General features: G+C 50.0%; 2 non-coding genes across 2 annotated transcripts; both read left to right on the top strand.

Moving 5' to 3' along the window:
- The first annotated feature begins 2476 nt into the window (after nucleotides 1-2476).
- On the top strand, nucleotides 2477-2549 carry TRNAK-CUU (transfer RNA lysine (anticodon CUU)). Its single transcript has one exon. It is a non-coding gene; the product is annotated as a tRNA-Lys (tRNA).
- A 742-nt stretch (nucleotides 2550-3291) lies between these two features.
- TRNAK-CUU (transfer RNA lysine (anticodon CUU)) lies at nucleotides 3292-3364 on the top strand. The gene has a single exon. It is a non-coding gene; the product is annotated as a tRNA-Lys (tRNA).
- Nucleotides 3365-18245: the final 14881 nt, after the last annotated feature.

Here is an 18245-nt window from a genome sequence, read left to right on the forward strand (position 1 = left end):
TGCAGTGAAACCCCAGGAAAGGCAGTTTGGCAGTACCAGGGTCTGTGCTACAGACCACTGGGATCATGGAATTGTCCCCATAATGCCAGGATGGCATAGAGGGGGCAATTCCATGATAAAGGCTTCTCCATTTTCGGGTTTAACATTAACTCTCACCTTTTTCAGATATTTCGCTGAGGCTTAAAACTACACACACACACATCCTGCAGTTTGCCTCACGATTCCCACAGGACTCCACACAACGCAGCACTTCCCGCCCTGGGAGGCGCCGCTGGGAGCGGTCCTAGGCCGAGCCTTTCCTGTGCCCTTTCCTAGCCTGAGCCGCCCGTGCTTACAGCGAGCTCGGAGTCCGCTCCGGTCCGTCCTGTGTCCCCCCATCCTTTCAAAACGAGGAGTTTAAGGTCTCATCCCCGCTGGTGTTATGATTAAAGTAGGTATGAAAACTACTTTATGTCGGCAGCGGGATTTAACTACGGGACTGGGTAAGATACTGCTCTTGAATGTGGCGCCTTACACCGCTCGGCCATTCCGGCAGCCTCCGGAACACGGCTCTGGAGGCTGACTGCCCCCTCGCGAAACAGGGAGAGTTCACACTGTTCTCTACTGGACATTTATGTATGTGCCCAGAGACAGGTTGAGAGGACAGATGCATGTATGTACCAGAGTGAGCTCCAGAGAGACTGATGAGGACATAAGACTGGGGTAGAGCGAGAGATGGAGAAAGAGAAAGGTGCCTGTGTCGAGTCAGCAGCAGAGAAAATGAAACAAAGGGGCCTCCTGGGATAACCACACACTACTTCCTCACAAAGAACACACAGAGGGTGTGTGAAATGACATAGGCACAGCAGCCTGGCTACCTCAGTCGGTAGAGCATGAGACTCTTAATCTCAGGGTTGTGGGTTCGAGCCCCACGTTGGGCGTGATGCTTTTTAAAGGCTTCTCCATTTTCGGGTTTAACATTAACTCTCACCTTTTTCAGATATTTTGCTGAGGCTTAAAACTACACACACACACATCCTGCAGTTTGCCTCACGATTCCCACAGGACTCCACACAACGCAGCACTTCCCGCCGTGGGAGGCGCCGCTGGGAATGGTCCTAGCCCGAGCCTTTCATGCGCACTTTCCTAGCCTGAGCCGCCCGTGCTTACAGCGAGCTCGGAGTCCGCTCCGCTCCGTCCTGTCCCCCCCCATCCTTTCAAAAAGAGGATTTTAAGGTCTCATCCCCGCTGGTGTTATGATTAAAGTAGGTATGAAAACTACTTTATGTTGGCAGCGGTATTTGATCACAGGCCTGGGGAAGATACTGCTCTTGAATGTGGCACCTTCCACCGCTCAGCCATTCTGGCAGCCTCCGGAAAACGGCTCTGGAGGCTGACTGCCACCTCGCGAAACAGGGAGAGTTCACACTGTTCTCTACTGGACATTTAAGTATGTGCCCAGAGACAGGTTGAGAGGACAGATGCATGTATGTACCAGAGTGAGTTCCAGAGAGACTGATGAGGACATAAGACTGGGGTAGAGCGAGAGATGGAGAAAGAGAAAGGTGCCTGTGTCGAGTCAGCAGCAGAGAAAATGAAACAAAGGGGCCTCCTGGGATAACCACACACTTCTTCCTCACAAAGAACACACAGAGGGTGTGTGAAATGACATAGGCACAGCAGCCCGGTTAGCTCAGTCGTTAGAGCATGAGCCTCTTAATCTCAGGATTCTGGGTTTGAGCCCCATGTTGGGCGTGATGCTTTTTAAAGGCTTCTACATTTTCGGGTTTAACATTAACTCTCACCTTTTTCAGATATTTCGCTGAGCCTTAAAACTACACACACACACATCCTGCAGTTTGCCTCACGATTCCCACAGGACTCCACACAACGCAGCACTTCACGCCCTGGGAGGCGCCGCTGGGAGTGGTCCTAGGCCGAGCCTTTCCTGCGCCCTTTCCTAGCCTGAGCCGCCCTTGCTTACAGCGAGCTCGGAGTCCGCTCCGGTCCGTCCTGTCCCCCACCCATCCTTTCAAAACGAGGAGTTTAAGGTCTCATCCCCGCTGGTGTTATGATTAAAGTAGGTATGAAAACTACTTTATGTCGGCAGCGGGATTTAATTACGGGACTGGGGAAGATACTGCTCTTGAATGTGGCGCCTTACACTGCTCGGCCATTCCGGCAGACTCCGGAACACGGCTCTGGAGGCTGACTGCCCCCTCGCGAAACAGGGAGAGTTCACACTGTTCGCTACTGGATATTTAAGTATGTGCCCAGAGACAGGTTGAGAGGACAGATGCATGTGTGTACCAGAGTGAGCTCCAGAGAGACTGATGGGGACATAAGACTGGGGTAGAGCGAGAGATGGAGAAAGAGAAAGGTGCCTGTGTCGAGTCAGCAGCAGAGAAAATGAAACAAAGGGGCCTCCTGGGATAACCACACACTACTTCCTCACAAAGAGCACACAGAGGGTGTGTGAAATGACATAGACACAGCAGCCCGGCTAGCTCAGTCGGTAGAGCATGAGACTCTTAATCTCATGGTCGTGGGTTCGAGCCCCACGTTGGGCGTGATGCTTTATAAAGGCTTCTCCATTTTCGGGTTTAACATTAACTCTCACCTTTTTTAGATATTTTGCTGAGGCTTAAAACTACACACACACACATCCTGCAGTTTGCCTCACGATTCCCACAGGACTCCACACAATGCAGCACTTCCCGCCCTGGGAGGCGCCGCTGGGAGCGGTCCTAGGCCGAGCCTTTCCTGCGCCCTTTCCTAACCTGAGCCGCCCGTGCTTACAGCGAGCTCGGAGTGCGCTCCGGTCCGTCCTGTCCACCCCCATCCTTTCAAAAAGAGGAGTTTTACGGTCTCATCCCCGCTGGTGTTATGATTAAAGTAGGTATGAAAACTACTTTATGTCAGCAGCGGGATTTGACAACGGGACTGGGGAAGATACTGCTCTTGAATGTGGCACCTTACACCGCTCGGCCATTCCGGCAGACTGTGGAAAACAGCTCTGGAGGCTGACTGCCACCTCGCGAAACAGGGAGAGTTCACACTCTTCTCTACTGGACATTTAAGCATGTGCCCAGAGACAGGTTGAAAGGACAGATGCATGTATGTACCAGAGTGAGCTCCAGAAAGACTGATGGGGACATAAGACTGGGGTAGAGCGAGAGATGGAGAAAGAGAAAGGTGCCTGTGTCAGGTCAGCAGCAGAGAAAATGAAACAAAGGGGCCTCCTGGGATAACCACACACTACTTCCTCACAAAGAACACACAGAGGGTGTGTGAAATGACATAGCCACAGCAGCCCGGCTAGCTCAGTCGGTAGAGCATGAGACTCTTAATCTCAGGGTCGTGGGTTCGAGCCCCACGTTGGGCGTGATGCTTTTTAAAGGCTTCTCCATTTTCGGGTTTAACATTAACTCTCACCTTTTTCAGATATTTTGCTGAGGCTTAAAACTACACACACACACACATCCTGCAGTATGCCTCACGATTCCCACAGGACTCCACACAATGCAGCACTTCCCGCCCTGGGAGGCGCCGCTGGGAACGGTCCTAGGCCGAGCCTTTCCTGCGCTCTTTCCTAGCCTGAGCTGCCCGTGCTTACAGCGAGCTCGGAGTCCGCTCCGGTCCGTCCTGTCCCCCCCCATCCTTTCAAAACGAGGAGTTTAAGGTCTCATCCTCGCTGGTGTTATGATTAAAGTAGGTATGAAAACTACTTTATGTCAGCAGCGGGATTTAATTACGGGACTGGGGAAGATACTGCTCTTGAATGTGGCGCCTTACTCCGCTCAGCCATTCCGGCAGCCTCAGGAACACGGCTCTGGAGGCTGACTGCCCCCTCGCGAAACAGGGAGAGTTCACACTGTTCTCTACTGGACATTTAAGTATGTGCCCAGAGACAGGTTGAGAGGACAGATGCATGTATGTACCAGAGTGAGCTCCAGAGAGACTGATGGGGACATAAGACTGGGGTAGAGCGAGAGATGGAGAAAGAGAAAGGTGCCTGTGTCGAGTCAGCAGCAGAGAAAATGAAACAAAGGGGCCTCCTGGGATAACCACACACTACTTCCTCACAAAGAACACACAGAGGGTGTGTGAAATGAAATAGTCACAGCAGCCCGGCTAGCTCAGTCGGTAGAGCATGAGACTCTTAATATCAGGGTCGTGGGTTCGAGCCCCACGTTGGGTGTGATGCTTTTTAAACGCTTCTCCATTTTCGGGTTTAACATTAACTCTCACCTTTTTCAGATATTTTGCTGAGGCTTAAAACTACACACACACACATCCTGCAGTTTGCCTCACGATTCCCACAGGACTCCACACAACGCAGCACTTCCCGCCCTGGGAGGCGCCGCTGGGAGCGGTCCTAGGCCAAGCCTTTCCTGCGCCCTTTCCTAGCCTGAGCCGCCCGTGCTTACAGCGAACTCGGAGTCCGCTCCGGTCCGTCCTGTCCACCCCCATCCTTTCAAAAAGGAGGAGTTTTACGGTCTCATACCCGCTGGTGTTATGATTAAAGTAGGTATGAAAACTACTTTATGTCAGCAGCAGGATTTGACCACGGGACTGGGGAAGATACTGCTCTTGAATGTGGCACCTTACACCGCTCGGCCATTCCGGCAGACTTCGGAAAATGGATCTGGAGGCTGACTGCCACCTCGGGAAACAGGGAGAGTTCACACTCTTCTCTACTGGACATTTAAGCATGTGCCCAGAGACAGGTTGAAAGGACAGATGCATGTATGTACCAGTGTGAGCTCCAGAAAGACTGATGGGGACATAAGACTGGGGTAGAGCGAGAGATGGAGAAAGAGAAAGGTGCCTGTGTCAGGTCAGCAGCAGAGAAAATGAAACAAAGGGGCCTCCTGGGATAACCACACACTACTGCCTCACAAAGAACACACAGAGGGTGTGTGAAATGACACTGCCACAGCAGCCCGGCTAGCTCCGTCGGTAGAGCATGAGACTCTTAATCTCAGGGTCGTGGGTTCGACCTCCACATTGGGTGTGATGATTTTTAAAGGCTTCTCCATTTTCGGGTTGAACATTAACTCTCACCTTTTTCAGATATTTCGCTGAGGCTTAAAACTACACACACACACATCCTGCAGTTTGCCTCACGATTCCCACAGGACTCCACATAACGCAGCACTTCCCACCCTGGGAGGCGCCGCTGGGAGCGGTCCTAGGCCGAGCCTGTCCTGCGCCCTTTCCTAGCCTGAGCCGCCCGTGCTTACAGCGAGCTCGGAGTCCGCTCCGGTCCGTCCTGTCCCCCCCCATCCTTTCAAAAAGAGGATTTTAAGGTCTCATCCCCGCTAGTGTTATGATTAAAGTAGGTATGAAAACTACTTTATGTTGGCAGCGGTATTTGATCACAGGACTGGGGAAGATACTGCTCTTGAATGTGGCGCCTCACACCGCTCGGCCATTCCGGCAGCCTCCGAAACATGGCTCTGGAGGCGGACTGCCACCTCGCGAAACAGAGAGAGTTCACACTGTTCTCTACTGGACATTTAAGTATGTGCCCAGAGACAGGTTGAGAGGACAGATGCATGTATGTACCAGAGTGAGCTCCAGAGAGACTGATGGGGACATAAGACTGGGGTAGAGCGAGAGATGGAGAAAGAGAAAGGTGCCTGGGTCGAGTCAGCAGCAGAGAAAATGAAACAAAGGGGCCTCCTGGGATAACCACACACTACTTCCTCACAAAGAACACACAGAGGGTGTGTGAAATGACGTAGGCACAGCAGCCCGGCTAGCTCAGTCGGTAGAGCATGAGTCTCTTAATCTCAGGGTCGTGTGTTTGAGCCCCACGTTGGGCGTGATGCTTTTTAAAGGCTTCTCCATTTTCGGGTTTAACATTAACTCTCACCTTTTTCAGATATTTTGCTGAGGCTTAAAACTACACACACACACATCCTGCAGTTTGCCTCACGATTCCCAGAGGACTCCACACAACGCAGCACTTCCCGCCCTGGGAGGCGCCGCTGGGAGCGGTCCTAGGCCGAGCCTTTCCTGCGCCCTTTCCTAGCCTGAGCTTACAGCGAGCTCGGAGTCCGCTCCGGTCCGTCCTGTCCCCCCCCCATCCTATCAAAAAGAGGAGTTTAAGGACTCATCCCCGCTGGTGTTATGATTAAAGTATGTATGAAAACTACTTTATGTCAGCAGCAGGATTTGACCACGGGACTGGGGAAGATACTGCTCTTGAATGTAGCGTCTTACACCGCTCGGCCATTCCGGCAGACTTCGGAACACGGCTCTGGAGGCTGACTGCCACCTCGCGAAACAGGGAGAGTTCACACTTTTCTCTACTGGACATTTAAGCATGTGCCCAGAGAAAGGTTGAAAGGACAGATGCATGTATGTACCAGAGTGAGCTCCAGAAAGACTGATGGGGACATAAGACTGGGGTAGAGCGAGAGATGGAGAAAGAGAAAGGAGCCTGTGTCAGGTCAGCAGCAGAGAAAATGAAACAAAGGGGCCTCCTGGGATAACCACACACTACTTCCTCACAAAGAACACACAGAGGGTGTGTGAAAAGACATAGCCACAGCAGCCTGGCTAGCTCAGTCGGTAGAGCATGAGACTCTTAATCTCAGGGTCATGGGTTCGAGCTCCACATTGGGCGTGATGCTTTTTAAAGGCTTCTCCATTTTCGGGTTTAACATTAACTCTCACCTTTTTCAGATATTTCGCTGAGGCTTAAAACTACACACACACTCATCCTGCAGTTTGCCTCACGATTCCCACAGGACTCCACAAAACGCAGCACTTCCCACCCTGGGAGGCGCCGCTGGGAGAGGTCCTAGGCCGAGCCTTTCCTGCACCCTTTCCTAGCCTGAGCCGCCCGTGCTTACAGCGAGCTCGGAGTCCGCTCCGGTCCGTCCTGTCCACCCCCATCCTTTCAAAAAGAGGAGTTTTACGGTCTCATCCCCGCTGGTGTTATGATTAAAGTAGGTATGAAAACTACTTTATGTCGGCAGCGGGATTTGATCACAGGCCTGGGGAAGATACTGCTCTTGAATGTGGCACCTTACACCGCTCAGCCATTCCAGCAGCCTCCGGAAAACGGCTCTGGAGGCTGACTGCCACCTCGCGAAACAGGGAGAGTTCACACTGTTGTCTACTGGAAATTTAAGTATGTGCCCAGAGACAGGTTGAGAGGGCAGATGCATGTATGTACCAGAGTGAGCTCCAGAGAGACTGATGGGGACATAAGACTGGGGTAGAGCGAGAGATGGAGAAAGAGAAAGGTGCCTGGGTCGAGTCAGCAGCAGAGAAAATGAAACAAAGGGGCCTCCTGGGATAACCACACACTACTTCCTCACAAAGAACACACAGAGGGTGTGTGAAATGACGTAGGCACAGCAGCCCGGCTAGCTCAGTCGGTAGAGCATGAGACTCTTAATCTCAGGGTCGTGGATTCGAGCCCCACGTTGGGCGTGATGCTTTTTAAAGGCTTCTCCATTTTCGGGTTTAACATTAACTCTCACCTTTTTCAGATATTTTGCTGAGGCTTAAAACTACACACACACACATCCTGCAGTTTGCCTCACGATTCCCAGAGGACTCCACACAACGCAGCACTTCCCGCCCTGGGAGGCGCCGCTGGGAGCGGTCCTAGGCCGAGCCTTTCCTGCGCCCTTTCCTAGCCTGAGCTTACAGCGAGCTCGGAGTCCGCTCCGGTCCGTCCTGTCCCCCCCCCCATCCTTTCAAAAAGAGGAGTTTAAGGACTCATCCCCGCTGGTGTTATGATTAAAGTATGTATGAAAACTACTTTATGTCAGCAGCAGGATTTGACCACGGGACTGGGGAAGATACTGCTCTTGAATGTAGCGTCTTACACCGCTCGGCCATTCCGGCAGACTTCGGAACACGGCTCTGGAGGCTGACTGCCACCTCGCGAAACAGGGAGAGTTCACACTTTTCTCTACTGGACATTTAAGCATGTGCCCAGAGAAAGGTTGAAAGGACAGATGCATGTATGTACCAGAGTGAGCTCCAGAAAGACTGATGGGGACATAAGACTGGGGTAGAGCGAGAGATGGAGAAAGAGAAAGGAGCCTGTGTCAGGTCAGCAGCAGAGAAAATGAAACAAAGGGGCCTCCTGGGATAACCACACACTACTTCCTCACAAAGAACACACAGAGGGTGTGTGAAAAGACATAGCCACAGCAGCCTGGCTAGCTCAGTCGGTAGAGCATGAGACTCTTAATCTCAGGGTCGTGGGTTCGAGCTCCACATTGGGCGTGATGCTTTTTAAAGGCTTCTCCATTTTCGGGTTTAACATTAACTCTCACCTTTTTCAGATATTTTGCTGAGGCTTAAAACTACACACACACTCATCCTGCAGTTTGCCTCACGATTCCCACAGGACTCCACAAAACGCAGCACTTCCCACCCTGGGAGGCGCCGCTGGGAGAGGTCCTAGGCCGAGCCTTTCCTGCGCCCTTTCCTAGCCTGAGCCGCCCGTGCTTACAGCGAGCTCGGAGTCCGCTCCGGTCCGTCCTGTCCACCCCCATCCTTTCAAAAAGAGGAGTTTTACGGTCTCATCCCCGCTGGTGTTATGATTAAAGTAGGTATGAAAACTACTTTATGTCGGCAGCGGGATTTGATCACAGGCCTGGGGAAGATACTGCTCTTGAATGTGGCACCTTACACCGCTCAGCCATTCCAGCAGCCTCCGGAAAACAACTCTGGAGGCTGACTGCCACCTCGCGAAACAGGGAGAGTTCACACTGTTGTCTACTGGAAATTTAAGTATGTGCCCAGAGACAGGTTGAGAGGGCAGATGCATGTATGTACCAGAGTGAGCTCCAGAGAGACTGATGAGGACATAAGACTGGGGTAGAGCGAGAGATGGAGAAAGAGAAAGGTGCCTGTGTCGAGTCAGCAGCAGAGAAAATGAAACAAAGGGGCCTCCTGGGATAACCACACACACACTACTTCCTCACAAAGAACACACAGAGGGTGTGTGAAATGACATAGGCACAGCAGCCCGGCTAGCTCAGTCGGTAGAGCATGAGACTCTTAATCTGAGGGTCGTGGGTTCGAGCCCCACGTTGGGTGTGATGCTTTATAAAGGCTTCTCCCTTTTCGGGTTTAACATTAACTCTCACCTTTTTCAGATATTTCGCTGAGGCTTAAAAATACACAAACACACATCCTGCTGTTTGCCTCACGATTCCCACAGGACTCCACACAACGCAGCACTTATCGCCCTGGGAGGCGCCGCTGGGAGCGGTCCTAGGCCGAGCCTTTCCTGCCACCTTTCCTAGCCTGAGTCGACCGTGCTTACAGCGAGCTCGGAGTCCGCTCCGGTCCGTCCTGTCCCCCCCCATCCTTTCAAAAAGAGGAGTTTAAAGTCACATCCCTGCTGGTGTTATGATTAAAGTAGGTATGAAAACTACTTTATGTCGGCAGCGGGATTTGATCACGGGACTGGGGAAGATACTGCTCTTGAATGTGGCGCCTTACACCGCTCGGCCATTCCGGCAGCCTGCGGAACACGGCTCTGGAGGCTGACTGCCACCTCGCGACACAGGGAGAGTTCACACTGTTCTCTACTGGACATTTAAGTATGTGCCCAGAGACAGGTTGAGAGGACAGATGCATGTATGTACCAGAGTGAGCTCCAGAGAGACTGATGTGGACATAAGACTGGGGTAGAGCGAGAGATGGAGAAAGAGAAAGGTGCCTGTGTCGAGTCAGCAGCAGAGAAAATGAAACAAAGGGTCCTTCTGGGATAACCACACACTACTTCCTTACAAAGAACACACAGAGGGTGTGTGAAATGACATAGGCATAGCAGCCTGGCTAGCTCAGTCGGTAGAGCATGAGACTCTTAATCTCAGGCTCGTGGGTTCGAGCCCCACGTTGGGCGTGATGCTTTTTAAAGGCTTCTCCATTTTCGGGTTTAACATTAACTCTCACCTTTTTCAGATATTTCGCTGAGGCTTAAAACTACTGTACACACACACACATCCTGCAGTTTGCCTCACGATTCCCACAGGACTCCACACAACGCAGCACTTCCCGCCCTGGGAGGCGCCGCTGGGAGCGGTCCTAGGCCGAGCCTTTCCTGCGCCCTTTCCTAGCCTGAGCCGCCCGTGCTTACAGCGAGCTCGGACTCCGCTCCGGTCCGTCCTGTCCCCCCCCATCCTTTCAAAACGAGGAGTTTAAGGTCTCATCCCCGCTGGTGTTATGATTAAAATAGGTATGAAAACTACTTTATGTCAGCAGCAGGATTTGACCACGGGACTGGGGAAGATACTGCTCTTGAATGTAGCATCTTACACCGCTCGGCCATTCCGGCAGACTTCGGAACACGGCTCTGGAGGCTGACTGCCACCTCGCGAAACAGGGAGAGTTCACACTCTTCTCTACTGGACATTTAAGCATGTGCCCAGAGACAGGTTGAAAGGACAGATGCATGTATGTACCAGAGTGAGCTCCAGAAAGACTGATGGGGACATAAGACTGGGGTAGAGCGAGAGATGGAGAAAGAGAAAGGAGCCTGTGTGAGGTCAGCAGCAAAGAAAATGAAACAAAGGGGCCTCCTGGGATAACCACACACTACTTCCTCACAAAGAACACACAGAGGGTGTGTGAAATGACATAGCCACAGCAGCCTGGCTAGCTCAGTCGGTAGAGCATGAGACTCTTAATCTCAGGGTCGTGGGTTCGAGCTCCACATTGGGCGTGATGCTTTTTAAAGGCTTCTCCATTTTCGGGTTTAACATTAACTCTCACCTTTTTCAGATATTTCGCTGTAGGAGGCTGGACTGGCTTGTGGTGAGTACCAAGGGGTACTTACACCTTGCACCAGGCCCAGGTATCCCTTATTAGTGTATAGGGTGTCTAGCAGCTTAGGCTGATAGATAATGGTAGCTTAGCAGAGCAGCTTAGGCTGAACTAGGAGACGTGTGAAGCTACTACAGTACCACTTAGTGTCATATGCACAATATCATAAGAAAACACAATACACAGTTACACTAAAAATAAAGGTACTTTATTTTTATGACAATATGCCAAAGTGTCTTAGAGTGTACCCTCAGTGAGAGGATAGGAAATATACACAAGATATATATACACAATAGCAAAAATATGCAGTATAGTCTTAGAAAACAGTGCAAACAATGTATAGTTACAATAGGATGCAATGGGGAAACATAGGGATAGGGGCAACACAAACCATATACTCCAAAAGTGGAATGCGAACCACGAATGGACCCCAAACCTATGTGACCTTGTAGAGGGTCGCTGGGACTATTAGAAAATAGTGAGAGTTAGAAAAATAACCCTCCCCAAGACCCTGAAAAGTGAGTGCAAAGTGGACTAAAGTTCCCCTAAGGACAAAAGAGTCGTGTTAGAGGAATAATGCAGGAAAGACACAAACCAGCAATGCAACAACTGTGGATTTCCAATCTAGGATACCTGTGGAACAAGGGGACCAAGTCCAAAAGTCACAAGCAAGTCGGAGATGGGCAGATGCCCAGGAAATGCCAGCTGCGGGTGCAAAGAAGCTTCGACTGGACAGAAGAAGCTGAGGTTTCTGCAGGAAGGAAAAGGGCTAGAGACTTCCCCTTTGGTGGACGTGTGGCTCTCGCCTTGGAGAGTCGTGCAGAAGTGTTTTCCCGCCAAAAGGACGCCAACAAGCCTTGCTACACGCAAATCGTGCGTTTGGCGTTTTTGGACGCTGCTGGGGCCCAGGAGGGACCAGGAGGTAGCAAATTGGACCTGCAGAGAGAGGGGACGTCGTGCAAGACAAAAAGCCCTCACTGAAGCAGGTAGCACCCGGAGAAGTGCCAGAAACAGGCACTACAAAGATGCGTGAAACGGTGCTCGCCGAAGTTGCACAAAGGAGTCCCACGTCGCCGGAGACCAACTTAGAAAGTCGTGCAATGCAGGTTAGAGTGCCGTGGACCCAGGCTTGGCTGTGCACAAAGGATTTCCGCCGGAAGTGCACAGGGGCCGGAGTAGCTGCAAAGTCGCGGTTCCCAGCAATGCAGCCCAGCGAGGTGAGGCAAGGACTTACCTCCACCAAACTTGGGCTGAAGAGTCACTGGACTGTGGGGGTCACTTGGACAGAGTCGCTGGATTCGAGGGACCTCGCTCGTCGTTCTGAGAGGAGACCCAAGGGACCGGTGATGCAGCTTTTTGGTGCCTGCGGTTGCAGGGGGAAGATTCCGTCGACCCACAGGAGATTTCTTCGGAGCTTCTGGTGCAGAGAGGAGGCAGACTACCCCCACAGCATGCACAAGCAGGAAAACAGTCGAGAAGGCGGCAGGATCAGCGTTACAGAGTTGCAGTAGTCGTCTTTGCTACTATGTTGCAGGTTTGCAGGCTTCCAGCGCGGTCAGCGGTCGATTCCTTATCAGAAGGTGAAGAGGGAGATGCAGAGGAACTCGGCTGAGCTCATGCATTCGTTATCTAAAGTTTCCCCAGAGACAGAGACCCTAAATAGCCAGAAAAGAGGGTTTGGCTACCTAGGAGAGAGGAAAGGCTACTAACACCTGAAGGAGCCTATCAGCAGGAGTCTCTGACGTCACCTGGTGGCACTGGCCACTCAGAGCAGTCCAGTGTGCCAGCAGCACCTCTGTTTCCAAGATGGCAGAGGTCTGGAGCACACTGGAGGAGCTCTGGACACCTCCCAGGGGAGGTGCAGGTCAGGGGAGTGGTCACTTCCCTTTCCTTTGTCCAGTTTCACGCCAGAGCAGGGGCTAAGGGGTCCCTGAACCGGTGTAGACTGGCTTATGCAGAATTGGGTACATCTGTGCCCAACAAAGCATTTCCAGAGGCTGGGGGAGTCTACTCCTCCCCTGCCTTCACACCATTTTCCAAAGGGAGAGGGTGTCACACCCTCTCTCAGAGGAAGTTCTTTGTTCTGCCATCCTGGGCCAGGCCTGGCTGGACCCCAGGAGGGCAGCTGCCTGTCTGAGGGGTTGGCAGCAGCAGCAGCTGCAGTGAAACCCCAGGAAGGGCAGTCTGGCAGTACCAGGGTCTGTGCTACAGACCACTGGGATCATGTAATTGTACCAACAATGCCTGGATGGCATAGAGGGGGCAATTCCATGATCATTGACATGTTACATGGCCATATTCGGAGTTACCATTGTGAAGCTACATATAGGTAGTGACCTATATGTAGTGCACGCGTGTAATGGTGTCCCCGCACTCACAAAGTTCAGTGAATTGGCTCTGAACAATGTGGGGGCACCTTGGCTAGTGCCAGGGTGCCCTCACACTAAGTAACTTTGCACCTAACCTTTACCAGGTAAAGGTTAGACATATAGGTGACTCATAAGTTACTTAAGTGCAGTGTAAAATGGCTGTGAAATAACGTGGACGTTATTTCACTCAGGCTGCAGTGGCAGGCCTGTGTAAGAATTGTCAGAGCTCCTTATGGGTGGCAAAAGAAATGCTGCAGCCCATAGGGATCTCCTGGAACCCCAATACCCTGGGTACCTCAGTACCATATACTAGGGAATTATAAGGGTGTTCCAGTAAGCCAATGTAAATTGGTAAAAATGGTCACTAGCCTGTTAGTGACAATTTGAAAGTAATGAGAGAGCATAACCACTGAGGTTCTGGTTAGCAGAGCCTCAGTGAGACAGTTAGGCACCACACAGGGAACATATACATGCACACCTATGAGCACTGGGGCCCTGTGTGACAGGGTCCCAGTGACACATACATATAGGCCACAAACCTATGAGCACTGGGGTCCTGACCAGCAGGATCCCAGTGACACATAACAACCATACTGAAAACATAGTGTTTTCACTATGAGCACTGAGGCCTGGCTATCAGGATCCCAGTGAGACAGTGAAAACAGTGACAAACATCCTGACATACACTCACAAACAGGCCAAAAGTGGGGGTAACAAGGCTAGAAAGAGGCTACCTTCTCACACAACCCCCCCCCCCAAACGAAGGACAATAAGGCTAACCTTGGCCAGTTGAGACTTTATTGTCTAAGTGGTGATAAGTAGAGAGTAGCTCTGCAATAGACTGGTTACTCCCTTTATCATCCACTATATGGTTACTTCCCTGTGGGGATGTAAACCACCCTGTTTGAAGTTTTTTAGCTAACCAACAATGTGAAGATGTATTTTCAGAGTTTCTATCAGTAAGTTTTAGTTTAGAGCAGTGGGAATTATCCACTGAACCTATTTGTAATGATGGAAATGCCAGACAGGGATGCTGTCTCAGTAAAGCCATAGCTGGACAAAAACTTTGTCCATTTGGCTGGAAGAGACAACAGGGATGCTGTTTCTCTTGAGTTGGAGCAGGGCAGGGATGCTGTCCTATGAGCTCCACACTAGGGCAGGGATGCTGTCCTAAGTGTTGTGAGGCAGTACAGGGTTTCTGCACTAAAGTTTCTCTGGGAGGGTTGGAGGGATGCTCCATGTTAACTAAAATGGTGCTCTTTTTGTCACCAATGTTAGTTATCCCACAGAGAGGTACTTCCACCTCAGGGAGTACAGTTTTGCCAACTGATGATTCCCTTGGAACAGGTGCCACCCCAGGAGAGGTTTCTCCCACCACAGGAATGATATCCTGAATGGTAGGGTGGTTAGGGAATACTGTGATACCCTTTTTACCTGTTGATGGAGAGGGATCCTGAGTTTTCAGGCCTTCTCTCCTTTGCTTTTTCATTTCACTTGAAATGAGAGGGAACAATTCCTCAGGGATGCCCAGCATGGCTGCATGGGCATAAAACTCTACATCAGCCCAACCTGAGGCCTCTAGGTCATTACCTAAGAGACAGTCTACAGGTAAGCTAGGTGATACCACCACCTGCTTAGGGCCAGTAACTCCACCCCAACTAAACTGAATTATAGCTAAGGGAAGAAACTTAGTGGAGTTATGGACATCAATAATCTTATACTGTTGTCCAATGATGTGTTGTTCAGGAGGCACTAGGTTTTCAGTCACCAAAGTGAAACTGGCACCTGTGTCCCTGTAGGCCAAGGCCTCAACACCATTTATTGAAACTGTCTGCCTGTACTTATCCATTGTAAGGGGACAAGCAGCCAGTGTGGCAAGGCCAATGCCACTAGGTGTGACAGAAACTGTCTTGGGACTGATTACATCAGTTTCCACTATGGACCCATAAGTGAACCCAACTACACCCTTTGCTTGACTGTTGCCAGCAGTCCCACCACTAGTACCACTACTGCTAGGGGCACTAGAGCTTGATGTATTAGTGGTGGTAGGCTCAGGGGGTTTACCTGGACAGGACTTATCCCCTGGCCTATGGCCTCTGTTTTTACACACAAAGCACCAAGGCTTTTTAATGTGTGCAGGTTGGGAAGAAGAGGAAGAATTTGTTTTATCCCCACCCTCTGTAGAGTGTTTAAGATTTGAAGTGGGATCTTTGGTTTTACCCTTATCCCCATGCTTATCTTGAGATTTTTCACCATCTTTCTTCTTATTGCCATCTTTGTCACCCCCTGTATGAACTTTTCTGTTCACCCTTGTTCTGACCCATTTGTCTGCCTTCTTTCCCAATTCTTGGGGAGAGGTCAGATCAGAGTCTACCAGGTACTGGTGCAACAAATCAGACACACAATTATTAAGTATATGCTCTCTCAGGATTGTGTTATACAGGCTCTCATAATCAGTAACTTTACTGCCATCTAACCACCCCTCCAAGGCCTTCACTGAATGGTCAATGAAATCAACCCAGTCTTGTGAAGACTCCTTTTTGGTCTCTCTGAACTTTATCCTGTACTGTTCAGTGGTTAAGCCATAACCATCCAGGAGTGCATTCTTAAGAACTGTAAAATTATTGGCATCATTTTCTTTCACAGTAAGGAGCCTATCCCTACCTTTTCCACTAAATGATAGCCATAGGATAGCAGCCCACTGCCTTTGAGGGACATCCTGTACAACACAGGCCCTCTCAAGTGCAGCAAACCACTTGTTAATGTCATCCCCCTCCTTATAAGGGGGAACTATCTTGTGCAGATTCCTGGAATCATGCTCTTTTGCAGGATGACTATGGGGAATACTGCTGCTGCCACCATGGGTATCTAAACCCAACTTCTGTCTTTCCTTCTCTAATTCTAAAGACTGTCTATCCAAATCCAGCTGTTGCTTCTTGAGCTTCAGTCTGGTTTGTTCCACTCTCAATCTATTGAGCTCCCTTTCTAACAATCTGTCATCAGGGTGGGTGGGAGGGACATTTATAGATACAGAGGTATGATGGGAATGAACAGAAGGAGACCTGTCCCTTACAGAGGGCACCCTAACAGCTTGGCTACCAGTATAATGTGAGAGCACACCATCAGTATGGTGTGATTCAACCTCTGTACCAACTATGCTAGACTGTCTAGTAATGGGCAGGCTGAGAAGTTTCTTTCCTGAATCTTTTCCTGGGGGAGTCCCTGGATCAGATTGAGAACCATTAGCTACTTTTTCACCAGATTGGGCACTTATGGCCTTATCCTGTACTCTAAGCATGTTAATTAACAGTTCTAAGGAAGGATTCTTCCCTACACTCAAACCTCTCTCTATGCAGAGACTCCTTGCTCCTTTCCAGCTAAGGTGATCATATGCAAGTTTGGACAGTTCAACATTTTGGCCTGTGCCAGACATTTTTAGAGAGAGTTAAAGTGATAGAAAAAAAAAGAAAAAAGTTTTCAGAACTTTTTGGAAAGACAGAAAAAACTTTTTAAACTTTTAAGAACTTTTTGAAAGTTTTAGAAGTACTTTTCAGCACTTAGAAAAGAGTGAAAAGAGGAAATGCAAAACTTTTTGGCTATGTGTATATACACTGACCTTGTTTTGTATATTTTCCTCTTATGAAAAGTACAATGACAAGAGTGGTAAGTAGTCTCAAGCACTTATCCCACCACTGCACAACCAATGTAGGAGGCTGGACTGGCTTTTAGTGAGTACCAAGGGGTACTTACACCTTGCACCAGGCCCAGGTATCCCTTATTAGTGTATAGGGTGTCTAGCAGCTTAGGCTGATAGATAATGGTAGCTTAGGGAGCAGCTTAGGCTGAACTAGGAGACGTATGAAGCTACTACAGTACCACTTAGTGTCATATGCACAATATCATAAGAAAACACAATACACAGTTATACTAAAAATAAAGGTACTTTATTTTTATGACAATATGCCAAAGTATCTTAGAGTGTACCCTCAGTGAGAGGATAGGAAATATACACAAGATATATATACACAATAGCAAAAATATGCAGTATAGTCTTAGAAAACAGTGCAAACAATGTATAGTTACAATAGGATGCAATGGGGAAACATAGGGATAGGGGCAACACAAACCATATACTCCAAAAGTGGAATGCGAACCACGAATGGACCCCAAACCTATGTGACCTTGTAGAGGGTCGCTGGGACTATTAGAAAATAGTGAGAGTTAGAAAAATAACCCTCCCCAAGACCCTGAAAAGTGAGTGCAAAGTGCACTAAAGTTCCCCTAAGGACAAAAGAGTCGTGTTAGAGGAATAATGCAGGAAAGACACAAACCAGCAATGCAACAACTGTGGATTTCCAATCTAGGATACCTAGAGTTAACATTAACTCTCACCTTTTTCAGATATTTTGCTGAGGCTTAAAACTACACACACACACACATCCTGCAGTATGCCTCACGATTCCCACAGGACTCCACACAATGCAGCACTTCCCGCCCTGGGAGGCGCCGCTGGGAACGGTCCTAGGCCGAGCCTTTCCTGCGCTCTTTCCTAGCCTGAGCTGCCCGTGCTTACAGCGAGCTCGGAGTCCGCTCCGGTCCGTCCTGTCCCCCCCCATCCTTTCAAAACGAGGAGTTTAAGGTCTCATCCTCGCTGGTGTTATGATTAAAGTAGGTATGAAAACTACTTTATGTCAGCAGCGGGATTTAATTACGGGACTGGGGAAGATACTGCTCTTGAATGTGGCGCCTTACACCGCTCAGCCATTCCGGCAGCCTCAGGAACACGGCTCTGGAGGCTGACTGCCCCCTCGCGAAACAGGGAGAGTTCACACTGTTCTCTACTGGACATTTAAGTATGTGCCCAGAGACAGGTTGAGAGGACAGATGCATGTATGTACCAGAGTGAGCTCCAGAGAGACTGATGGGGACATAAGACTGGGGTAGAGCGAGAGATGGAGAAAGAGAAAGGTGCCTGTGTCGAGTCAGCAGCAGAGAAAATGAAACAAAGGGGCCTCCTGGGATAACCACACACTACTTCCTCACAAAGAACACACAGAGGGTGTGTGAAATGAAATAGGCACAGCA

This window comes from Pleurodeles waltl, chromosome 6 (genome assembly GCF_031143425.1).
Source record: "Pleurodeles waltl isolate 20211129_DDA chromosome 6, aPleWal1.hap1.20221129, whole genome shotgun sequence".
NCBI lineage: Eukaryota > Metazoa > Chordata > Amphibia > Caudata > Salamandridae > Pleurodeles > Pleurodeles waltl.